General features: G+C 35.9%; 1 long non-coding RNA gene across 1 annotated transcript in view; it reads left to right on the top strand.

Moving 5' to 3' along the window:
- The first annotated feature begins 11,653 nt into the window (after nucleotides 1–11,653).
- The window catches only part of LOC147496192 (uncharacterized), a 1,983-nt gene continuing 1,136 nt past the window's right edge, over nucleotides 11,654–12,500 (top strand). Inside the window, exon 1 of the long non-coding RNA XR_015195470.1 lies at nucleotides 11,654–11,789. This is a non-coding gene — a long non-coding RNA (uncharacterized LOC147496192). The remainder of the gene's footprint in view (nucleotides 11,790–12,500) is intronic.

The following is a 12,500-nucleotide window of genomic DNA, read 5'->3' as shown; positions in this document are numbered from 1 at the left end:
ACGGAATGCACTGGGCTCCAACGATACACAGTCGAGTTGGTGAGGATTATTTCACTTCCAACTGCAACATAATTGTTCCCAAGGTATAGCGGTGATCTGAAACAACAACAAGAAGTCATTCCCCAAAGATTCTTAGCACAAGGCAAGACTCCATATAATGGTTCACAAGTTACTTAGGAAGTTGTGGGATTGAATAAGTTGTTAGGAGAATGGTTAACATGATTAAGCCCATCAGAGACCAATTCAGAAGAAGATTTTGTTTGGACAAGATCACTGGATCTCATGCCTATTACTAGTAAGAGAACCATAATGAACGAAATGAATTTCTCCAACTTCTGAGCCGACAGGAGATAGATTTTTGGACACTGCAGTTCTATAGGAAAGTGGAACTTATAAAGAAGAACATGATCATTAAATACTAGGAATTTAGAAGTTCAAGAAAGTTCGACGTCAAAGAATTATAAAATATAGCATTTCTCAAGATTCAATTCACATTAATGTAATGCCAATAAGATAGATCTTGTACATAATGAGGAGGCTGGTCGCTACATAAGAACAAAGGTGTAACTGTTAGTGGTTATAGAATGTGCCATTGTACACTCCCTCTATTTTAAATTACCAAGTCGCCTTGAGTTGCTGAAATTCCCAGGTAATTTCTCGTTGGTTGAAGATTCTTGACTATAATAGGTGAAACTTCAAAATTAGTAGAATATCAAGACCTTAAGTATGGTGGGGCTTGCCTTATGTTCATACGTACCAAACAAACTTATGGATGTTTAACACTTTTTGTTTCATAAATTTTTGTAGTACTACATTTTTTCTGTATTCTTTATTTTTTGCTGAAATGTGGCTATGTGCCTTAAGTTTTGGTCATTGATTTTGGTTGAATGGCGATAATCGATAGAATTCCTACCATTAAGTGACATGTTCACCATGACCAGTCATCACAATTTGTCAATAGATCCAGTTTTAGTTATAACTATATCTCAAGATTTATGTAACAACATCTTAGCTGTAATATACCTCTTAACTGGTACACTCAAGAGTCAAGAGTGTGTAGACATTTGAGATCTACACATTTGTGGGAACTGCATCTCACGATTGCATCACTTAATTTCTCACCTGATCTGTTAGGATTGGCTACTGCAAATGTTGTTCTGATTCTTATACATCTAGGTGCTACTCTTCGATATAGTAGGTTAAATATAAGCGACGTTATGGACAAGACTTGGAGAACTTTAAATAGGTTAAATAATTTACACTTCTATTGCTTTATTTGAAACAAGTGCTTATTACTATGTACATATATCATTGACTATGCTGAAATTTTCCAGAGCTAGTGATGAGTATGAAGATGTTGTTGATGAATTCATCGCATTCGCTTTGGCTCCTTTGATGGATAAAACAAGCATTAGATGTCCGTGCATTAGTTGCAAAAACTTTAACCATTTGAGTCCCGATATTGTAAAAGACCATTTGATCATTAAGGGGTATTGATATGACTTATGATCCTTTTTGTTTTGCATGGAGAAGAAGGGCAAGTGCATGTAGTAGATGAAGGAGTTGAAACTACTGGACTTTAACCTCACCGAGACTTATGAGATGTTTAAAGCGACAAATGAGAGTAATAAGAAAGAAGAGTTTTCCTGGTGATCCAAAAAGAAGCCAAATTCAAAAGGCGGTTGAGGAGTCTGAAAGGCCATTATTGTATGAAGGTTGTAGCAAGTATACGAAGTTGGAAGCAGTTGTTACGTTGTATAGCATAAAAGCTAAACATGGTTTGTCTAATAGAGGTTTTACAGAGTTTTTAGAGGCGTTGAAGGATATGTTTCCGGAGGGTAATGTTATTCCAAAGTCAAATAATTCGGCAAGGGCGCTGTTAAGGAAGTTTGACCTGGATTATAAGCAAATCGACGCATGTGTAAATGATTGCATGTTATACACCGGTGATTTTAAAAATGATGTGAGCTGTCGAAAGTGCAAGACTACACGATGGAAAACTGATCCTCATACAAAAAAAGTACACGAGAAGGTTCCAGCAAAGGTTTTGAGGTACTTTCCTATTATTCCAAGGTTCAAGAGGATGTTTCAGTCTGTTGAAATGGCAAAACAGTTGACATGGCATGCATCCAATGAGAGTACTGATGGAAACATGTGTCATCCGGTTGATAGTCCTGCATGGAAACATATTGATAGCAGTTGGCCCTCTTTCAGTGATGAAGCACGAAATCTTCGACTGGCGTTGTTTGCTGATGGTGTCAATCCTTATCGCACTCTTAGCTCGAGGTATAGTTGTTGGCCAGTCATTTTGGCAATATATAACTTATCTCCTTGGATGTGCATGCGAAAGAAGTATTTGATGTTGACATTGATAATCCCCAGTTCTAGCTAGCCAGGTAATGACATAGATGTTTATTTAAAGCCACTGATTGATGACCTACTACTTTTGTGGACAGATGGTGTGGAAACGTATGACGCATACCGAAAATCCACCTTCACATTAAGGTATGTTTTAATGTGGACCATTAATGATTTTCCAGCATTTGGAAACCTAGCTGGATGTGCAACGAAGGGCAGATTAGCATGTCCCAGGTGTGGCGTTAATACATGTGCAATTGGCTAAAGCATAGCATGAAATTCTCTTACATGGGAAGTCGTAGGTTCCTTCCAGATGATCATCCATATCGTTTGAAGAAAAGTTGGTTTAATGGGAAACAAGAACACGGGGCTAAGCCAGTTCCTTTGAAGTCTGATGAGATTTTTACTCAGGTAAAATCTATAGAAAATGATTGGGGGAAAGATCCGGAAAAGAATTTGAGAGATGATTGGGGAAAACCTATAGGAAAGAAAAAAAGAAACGTGGAAAGGGCATACAAGGTAAGCAAAAAAAAACTGGAGGTGCAAAATTGTGGAAGAAACAATCTGTATTTTTTGATTTGCCATACTGGAGATTTCTTTTGTTAACTCATAATCTAGATGTTATGCATATAGAGAAAAACATTTGGGAAAGTTTGCTCGGAACTTTGTTGAATCTAAAAAAAAAATTCAAAGGATAACCTTAAATCTAGGAAAGACTTGGAAGAAATGGGATTAAGACCTGACTTGCACCCTGTACAGAATGGGAGTAGAACTTTACTTCCCGCATCACAATGCACCTTGTCAAAGAGTGAGAAGCAAATTTTTTGTGAAAGGTTGAAAGTGCTGAAGTTGCCTGATGGGTATAGTTCCAATATATCATACCGTGTTTCCTTGTCTGACTATGCTATATATGACTTGAAGTCTCATGATTACCATGTATTAATGCAACAACTGTTGCCTTTGGCCTTGCAGAATCTCTTACCAAAAGGGCCTAGGAATGCAATTTTCCGACTCTGTTCATTCTTTAATGAACTATGTCAAAGGACTATTGATAAGGAAAAAATGGAACAAATGGAGGATGAAGTTGTAGTGACAATGTCTTTACTAGAAATATATTTTCCTCCATCTTTCTTTGACATTATGGTACACTTGACGCTTAATCTTGTCTTGGGAGGTGTGCCTTGGAGGACCGTGCAATTTAGTTGGATGTATCCCTTTGAAAGGTATTAATTTTTTTTTTTTTTTTTTTTTTTTTTTTTTTTTTTTTTTTTTTTTTTATTTCCCTATTATTACTACAATATATTTTAGCTAAAAGGTACACCTTTTAGTTTGTAGAGTGTTGCATTCTAAACATAGATTATTTATTGAGTATAGGTATATGAAGAATTTGAAAGCAAGTGTAAGGAATCATGCAAGGCCCAAGGGATCCATGGCGGAATGTAACTTGGCTGAAGAGAGTGTAACATTTTTTTCCGAGCATATGAAGCGAGTTAATATTAATAATGACCAACCAAGTAGAAATGAAGACTATAATGATGAGTCCACAAAATCTAGTATTCTTGAAGGTAAGCCACTATTGAAGGGGACAATTATTACATTAACAAGAGACATGGTTGAAGCGACACATCGTTGCATTTTGTTCAATTTTGAGGAAGTTCATTAATACATTGAGTAAGTTAATATGTTTAATGTGACAACTTAATATATATATATATATATATATATATATATATATATATATATATATATATATATATATTAATGAGCACCTTTTTAACGAAGACACAAAAAAAATGCTCATCCATAGGAACCTTGCTTACAAAGAAATGAAGGTGCTTTAGGAGCAAATCATGCTGAAACGTTTAGTGAGTGGTTTAAGCTTGAGGTGAAGAAGCAGGTTTTGTTATCTAAATTTATAGAAGTTTTAATTGATGTAAGACTTTGACTTTCAATTTTTGTTTGTCTTTAGATTGAAAATGAGAAAAAAACCAAACATGTATCTGATATGTTGGATTGGCTCTCGGATGAACCTCGTTGTGATGCTTGGAGCTATAAAGGTTATTTGATAAATGGCTACCGCTTCCACATAAAGGATGGAGAAAAAGGAACTCAAAACTCGGAGTGTCATTGTCGACTAGTAGCTTATGTAGGGCAAGTGCTAAAAACACCGGACAAAATCGAGGAAGATGTGACATATTATGGTGTGATAAAACAGATAATTTTGCTAGATTATGGTGTTTTTTTGATTACCCATTATTTAATTGTGATTGGGCAAACGCGTGGGAAGTGGGATCAAAGTAGAAGAGGGATTCACGTTAGTTAATCTGCATCAAAGTTTAACACACAAGCAAGACCTTTTTATCCTTGCATCCCAAAGTTTGAACCAGTTTTCTACTCACGAGAATCACATGACAGCAGTTGGTTTGTGGTTTTGAAAGCACCTTCTCGTGGATTCCGTGATTTTGAATGCAGTCTGGAGGAGGACCTTAGCAATGTGCTGCACCACCACCTTTTGCAAGTGTGGAGCTAGTTAATTATGACATCGAAGGTGGCGTAGAAGGCGAAGTCTATAAGCGTCAAGATTGTGAGGGAACTTGGGTGCTACAAAAAAAAAAGAAATAGAGTGTAATTGTGTCTATTTGTTTTCATTTTGTCCATTTAGACTGATTATTATGTGGTTTTTGTTTTTGTCTATTTAGTTATTGACTTTATTTTGTTTTGTGAGTGCTTCTTATAATAGTGCAAGGCATGTTGTGTTATGGTCATGATCAAATTATGTACTTTATTTTATCTAAGTGCCATGTATATGATTGTTTTGTTTTTTGCTATACGTATTTTCTAATATTTTTAATGCATGTGAAGAATGGAAAAGGAAAACACTAGAGAACTAACCCCGGTAAGATATTTTGATTCTCTCAATTTTTTATTCGTCTTTGTATTTGTAGTATTTTAATTTTTTTTCTTCTGTTTGTTTGGATTTTCTAGTACCAAAAAGCAAGAGCTAAGGTTCAAAAGTTTAAAAGAGCACTTGTAGAAGCATCTAAGAAAAGTGGGCGTGCAGATTCAGGTTTGTGTATATTGTTAATTTCCACTTAGAAAAATAATTATGCTTCGGTTTTGATTGTGTCATTAAGGTGTGGTTGTGAGTATATTATACCAATTTTATTTTATCATGTACAAGGTTCGAAAAGTCCAAATAAAGTTTATGGTAAGAAAGTTCAAGTGGAAAGGTTGCCAAGGGATCAACGAAATAAAAATCAAGATATGGAAAAGCTACCAAGTGAGCAACAAAATGGAAATCATGACACGAAATGGAAGATGACGAATGGTTGGAAAACCACTATGAAAAATGACTACTGAAGGAGAAGGTAATGCATCGAAGGTTCAAATGATCCTCAGCTAACCAACACCGGGGGCGACAAAACTAAATCAATTGGATCCAAAAGCTCAAAAACTTGTGCTTGACTTTAATGAAAAAGGTCTACCTATAGGTCCTAATTGAACTTATCTGGCCAGCTTACTTGGGCAAAGTAGCAAGGGATCATCCGCAATTGGCTATCCTACTTGGCATAAAGTAACACCCGAGATTAAGGACAAAATGTGGACTGTTATAAAGGTAAATTTCTTTATTTACATGGCAAGTTATATATTATTAAAGAAATATAGTAATATTTGTTTATGCATCTTTTACAAAGAACATTTTGTAGCACCGAACGTGCTAGAAAATAGACTTTTAAGTCTATTGGGAAGCTCTGGCGTGGGTTCAAAACAAAATTGAGATCAGGAACTTATGATGCATATGATACTGACCAAGCAAGAATTGCGCAGTGCCCAACTGATGTAAAGCTACTTGATTGGAAAGCATTTGTTGCAAATTGTTCACACGAAGGATGCAAGGTATTCATCATACATTATATTGGTTATAAAATCCATTTTGCATATCAAGACTCATATATTATTTTTTTTTGTAGAAACTAAGGGAAAATGGGAAGAAGGCGTTCAACACCACAAGATGCCCCATACTTGTAGTCGTAAAGGTTATGCAAGATTGGAAGATGAAATTTGGTAATTGAATGATCTATTTTTGACTTGTGAAGATTTTTCCCCTTAAGAGTACTTAATATATATATGTGAAATGTTTTATTTCCTTGTTCTGTAGAGACGTAAAAAGGGTAAGATTGGTAAGCCTGTTACAAGAGGTACTGTATGGGTTGCAGGCCACAAGAGGAAAAACGGAGAACCAGTAAATGAGTTTGCTAAAGAGAAAATAGTATGTCCTTCATTGTTCATAAAATGTTTTCTAAGATAAAAGGCATGCTTATTCGATTTCCATGCGACTCTAGTTATATTTTTTATTCTTGTTGCTGTTGTTGTTGTTGTTATAAGATAAGTTGAATGAAATAGACTGTGATATAGAATGTGGAAGAGGAGATGCCCTCTCACAAGTTGTAGGTCCAGATCCTAATGGGCGTGCGCGTGGAGTGGGATATGGAGTTACTCCATCTACTTTGTATGGTATCTAACAATACAATGGGAGGATGAGTGAATTGCGGAGAAATATGATCTTTGTATTGGAAGAAATGTCTTCGTCAAGAAAACTTGTTGCCAAACTATTGAATAGTGAAGAGGTATTCAAATTTGTTTGGGGATTACATATATACTTTTGTTTTGATTTACTAACATCAAAATTATTTTCAGCCAAACCATTAGCCCCATTCAACCTTCTCCAGAGGTGGCAATGAACCCTCAAAGTCCATCTTCCTAAAGCAATCACAATCTGAATTCTGTATGTATACAATGTTGGATTCTATTTTTTTTTTAAATTTCAAATTCCTAGATTTACATTTATATTATTGTTTCCTTATATTCGTACAGGGACGGACTAAATCGAAAGATGTGTCTACTGAAAGATCTCTTGAGGGTCGACGTGACCACCAAAGTCCATCTGCCCCAAGCAATCAAAATTCAGTAAGTTTTCCATGTTAAATCCTATTTCATTAAATTTGAAAATTTCATGTCTTATTTTTTATTTTCCCTTTCATGTTTTCGTAAAGGGTGGGGCTAAATCCAAAGTTGTATCTATGCAAAGACCTACTCATCAGGCTCAACGTGACCATCAAAGTCCATCTGCCCAAAGCAATCAAAATCTGATTTCCGTATGTTATCCTTGCTAAATGCTATTTCATTTAACATGTAAATTTCTAGAGTCATGTATGTATATCCTTTTGTTTTCATACAGGGTACTAAATCCAAAATTGTGAAGTGCAAGTTGTTTAGACTTGTTCCTGAAGATGTCGTGGCAGAAGGATTGTGGTATACTGATGATCCAGCAGCTACAGTGCATACTAAGCCTTTAGGCCCGGGTTATTCAAAGGTTTCTGTTGAAGTTGCAATTCAAAAAGATGTGCTGCTTGTTAGGGGGAATAATGCTTTGAAGACGATAGAAGATGTTGTCTCTAGTTTTGTGGCTTGGCCAACCAATTCCATAATTAAGTTATGATGTGCACTCCATTTTAAGAGCTAGTCTTTTGTTGTTTGAAAACACTTAAATTTTGAAGACCTTTTAATTATGCGTGTTTGGGCAGTTGTGTTAGTTGGAATTAGACTCAATGAATGGTGAATGGTTTAGATTCTTCTACTTGGTGCTATATGTATCTATTTTCTTTATTATTCTTAGCTTTGTTATTGATCCGTTTGCAGGTTTTAGAACTGATCATTATTCATATATCCATACTGATTGTTATCTATTGCTTCTTGCAGGCCAACAGTTTTAACTCCGCCTTTGTAAAGTTGTCGCTAGCTTTACAATGCCGTCCCAAAGCCCAATAAAGGAGGAGGGGAAAGGGAAGAGTATAGGGTATTGCAATTAAAATTTTCACTTTTTAAAATATATCAAACTTTGGGAGTGAAGCAGATGATCTACTGTTGTAACACGGTATTTACTTCACCTCTTTTTGTATTTACTTTTATGTCAGAACCAAATACTGTTACTCATTAGTTCTAACTACTACTTGATAATTTTTAGGAATTAGTTTGATAATTACGGTTTGCATTATTTGATTGTTCATTTGTATTTGTGCTTACTAGGGAGCTGAAGTTGTCAGGATGTACAAAACTTTGCTTGGGAGTCGAGGCTTTCGAAAAGTATGAACATGGATTTTCCTTAACCTGAAATGTTTATCTTGTCGCATTACAACTATATGTACATTTACACAAATGTGGATTCTGTGCTACTTCCGAATGATGTTATTGTACTATAGGTGCTGCTATGCTTACTTTTGAAGCTCTTTTTCGAGACGTCTGAATTTGCAAGGAAGTGGGTTCCATTATGCAAAAAGTTCAATATAGAACCCCGAGCCCCCTCGAAAGTGGTACTTTTCTCAGAAGATTGACTATCTAAAAGACAAAGTCCATCCAAACTTTATGAGAGAATGACGTGCAATGAAGGTTTTAATCTTTTGTCCATATTTGGTTTATTTTTGTCTAGTATGTCCTTTCGGTTCCCAAACACAAAGACACACACACGCACCACTCTGCTAGAAGAAATTATGTTGTTGGCCTTAGACAAATTAGTTGGATGGGTTGTCCGATCTTATCTTAGTGTTATCTACTTCAACTATGTTTTACTGATGGTTATGAAACCATTCAAGTTCAAATTAAGTGTTTGATTGCATCATTCTGTTTTCAGAGAGAGGACGGAGGCTTTAAGGTTCGGATAAATAGTTTGGTTGACATGGCAAAGAAGGTTCCCAAGGAGGGTTGGACAATGCAAGATGGAACACTATGGCACAGGAACAATGCTAGGGATCATCCCGAATGATACGTAATTCTTCATGTATATTATCGGTGTTTCCTACTATTCTTAAAACCTTAGTCCTTGCATCATCCGCTTTATCAATGTTATGGAATGTGCCCGTTTCCTCTCTATCTTTTATCTTTTGGTAGGAGACTATAGGACCGATCGATATAAAAGATGATGCGAGGTAAAGCAAATAACAAACTATGAAGACTAATTATGTCAAACTAAAAAAGCTTGCATTTGATGGGCAGTGTGTAGTGTGGTATGTTAAGTAGTACACTAGTTCAGCTGGTGTTTTGTCTATTTATTGTATTTTTTCCCAAGTTTTGTTTGTTTCTATCTCTATGTTCGGAGTTCTCGTCATGCGATCTCTTATGGAATGGTAGTTCTACTTGATCAAATCTTTCAGCTAAATTACTCCACTGATCAAATGTTTCAGCTCCCTCTTATATTTTATGATCGTTTGAACTACATGTTTTCCTTGGTCAAGATAGCGTCTGTGATGTTAAAGGAAATGAGTTACCTCGTTTGGTGTATGTTTCTCGTGAGAAAAGACCAGGCTTTGATCACCATAAGAAAGCAGGGGCAATGTATACTCTGGTAAGAATGAATTTTAATCAGCAACATTTTTCTAATGTTTGTATTTGCACTTCTTTTTATTATTTATTTCAGCTTTATTTCTACTTACTTCTTTGCCGGTTTCTCAAGGTGAGAGTCTCAAAGAATCATCTCCAATGCTCCATACTTTCTGAATGTAGATCGTGATCACTATATAAATAGCGATAAGGCACTCGAGAGGCCATGTGCTTTATGAAGGACCCAATTTCAGGGAAGAAGATGCACTTTCGCGTGCAATTCCCTCAAAGGTTTGATGGAATTGATCGTAATGATAGATATTCAAATCGTAACATTGTATTCTTTGATGTGCGTAATGCTACTTACTTCATCCACATTTTGGTGTTTTTGTTTTTCTCCGATCTTGTAGAATGGATAACTTGTTTTTTTACTGTCATGCGCAGATCAACATGAAAGGGCTTGATGGCATACAGGGACCTATTTATGTTGGAACAGGTTGTGTTTTTTTAAGGCAAGCTTTGTATGGATTTGATTCCCCACCAAGAAGAAACCCCCGCAAAGACCTGCGAACTTGCTGTTAGCCAAAATGGTGTTCTTTGCACGTGTTGTAGATCTAGAAAGAAAAAGCGAAAATGTCACCAAAGAAGGAGAAACAGGAAAATGCTACTTGTTGGGTCCAGATGATTCAAACCTGTCACTTCCAGATCGGACGGTGTATTGATATGTGGATGCTCACTTTCTTAATTGGCTAGGTGGACTTTTGGTGTGCGTCTTTTCATATGTTACTCTTAAGTCTCTAACAGACTCGGGTTTTTCAAGATATTTATCTTCTTGTTAACAAGTGGTTGCTTTGACATTCTTCCGATGAGTCCTTCACTTTGAAACATGATGGTCGTGACTATCTATCTATGTCAAATACTGGTCCCAACAAAGAATAACTCTCGAGTTCTTCATTACCTTTAGAGCCGCACACCATCTTGATGGGTTAGTTTCATTACCCCACTCTATATATATACCGGGGCGTGATGTATATGCATATGGTTTTGTACAAAGTGTGAGTTGGTGAACTTACAAATTGACTTAGGTGCTTGGTGTTTGGTGGATATGGTCTCCTCATCGTAGAGATGTCCCCATAAGCTTTCAATTCATTCGGACATTTCTAAATTTGTCAAAAGAGGATCCTATTTTGAGAAATACTGGCTCCTAATATACTTTCAAAAGTTGTTTAAGGTATAGACAACTTTTAAAAAGGTTAAACTGTCTAGATGAGATGATAATGATTTGTTCCAAATATCTACCCAAGGTTTATCTTGTAGGTGCCCGTTATCTGAAACCCTTTCGTATAGATCCCATCTTATATGTGTGTATTGTTTGTTGCTCATATGTGCATTTTTTTTTTTTGTTTCCCTTTTGATTTCAACAGGTTGCATGTTGTCTTTGGGAAGCTTGTGCAAGGCCGTCGGACATTGAAGAAGATTGAAAGCGGGGTTCCAAGCGGGGGAACCTGCGTTTTTGTGAAAAATTGTCAATTGTGGTGAACTTCTTGAAGGTAAGATCATACGATGTCTGCTTTGGAGAGGGAGTCAGTCGGCTTGGTTGATAGAGCTTTATTGTTTATCACTAAAGATATAGAGCTTTTCAGTTTCTAGATAATTTGTGGTATAATAAATTTTCTTATGAGTTACAACTGAATGTTTTTAGGTGTTGTGCGTAGAAAAGGAAAATCTAAGAAGCCTTCAAGAGGAGGAGGAGGAAAAGACGAAGATATTCTAGTTCTGAGTCAGATAGTTCATCTGATTCTAGTTCGGAGTTCTCATCATGCGATCTCTTATGGAATGGTAGTTTTACTTGATCAAATCTTTCATCTAAATTACTCCATTGATCAAATCTTTCAGCTCCCTTTTATATTTTATGATTGTTGGAACTACATGTTTTCCTTGGTCAAGATAGCGTCTGTGATGTTGAAGGAAATGAGTTACCTCGTCTAGTGTATGTTTCTCATGAGAAAAAACCAGGCTTTGATCACCATAAGAAAGCAGGGGCAATGCATGCTCTGGTAAGAATGAGTTTTAAACAAAACTATTTCACCAAGACTAAAAGCATTATTTATTTTTTAAACTTATTTCTTATTTAGCATCGATTAACGAAAAGTGCTAAGTGAGCGGTGGAAGGGCTTAAGTTGTCTAGGTGGGGCTATGCCTTGGTAGGTGATTTTTTCCAACAAAAATGAAGAAATTAAACTTTACTTCTTAAAATGCACAAGAGTTTGTGGTGCCCCACCCGGTATAATTTGTTTTCTTTGGACTTTTCTTGATAATGTCCGATATTACGCACCTTGGTTTTATAGGTTTTCTGATTCTATATTCTTAATATGTAATATTCAAGGTGTTATGATTATGGCAGTTATTCCCAAAATATTTTTAGTTGCCTGTTTGTATTTTGGCAGTTGTTTATGATTATGGCTGTTCTTTTCTTTATAAATATTTTTAGTTAGTTTGTATTTTTGTTTGCAAAATCTCATGTGTTGAAAGAACTTGAGTTCACGATCACAAGGGCCAACTCAGTTTGTGGATCAGATTTTTGCCCATGTGTAACAATTACAGGACGAAATTCTGACAAATGATGTCATGGAAAAACTACTTTTATACAAGCAGATATTTACCATAAGTAGAATTCTGCAAACCAAATTTGTTTCTAGAGTTTTGTTCTTAGGTTAAAATCTGACATTAAGATGAGTTCAAGGAGGTCATAATAACCTTTTCCTCCC

The sequence above is a fragment of the Coptis chinensis genome, chromosome 5 (assembly GCF_015680905.1).
Source record: "Coptis chinensis isolate HL-2020 chromosome 5, ASM1568090v1, whole genome shotgun sequence".
Taxonomy (NCBI): Eukaryota; Viridiplantae; Streptophyta; class Magnoliopsida; order Ranunculales; family Ranunculaceae; genus Coptis; species Coptis chinensis.
This window is presented reverse-complemented; position numbering and strand designations above follow the sequence as displayed.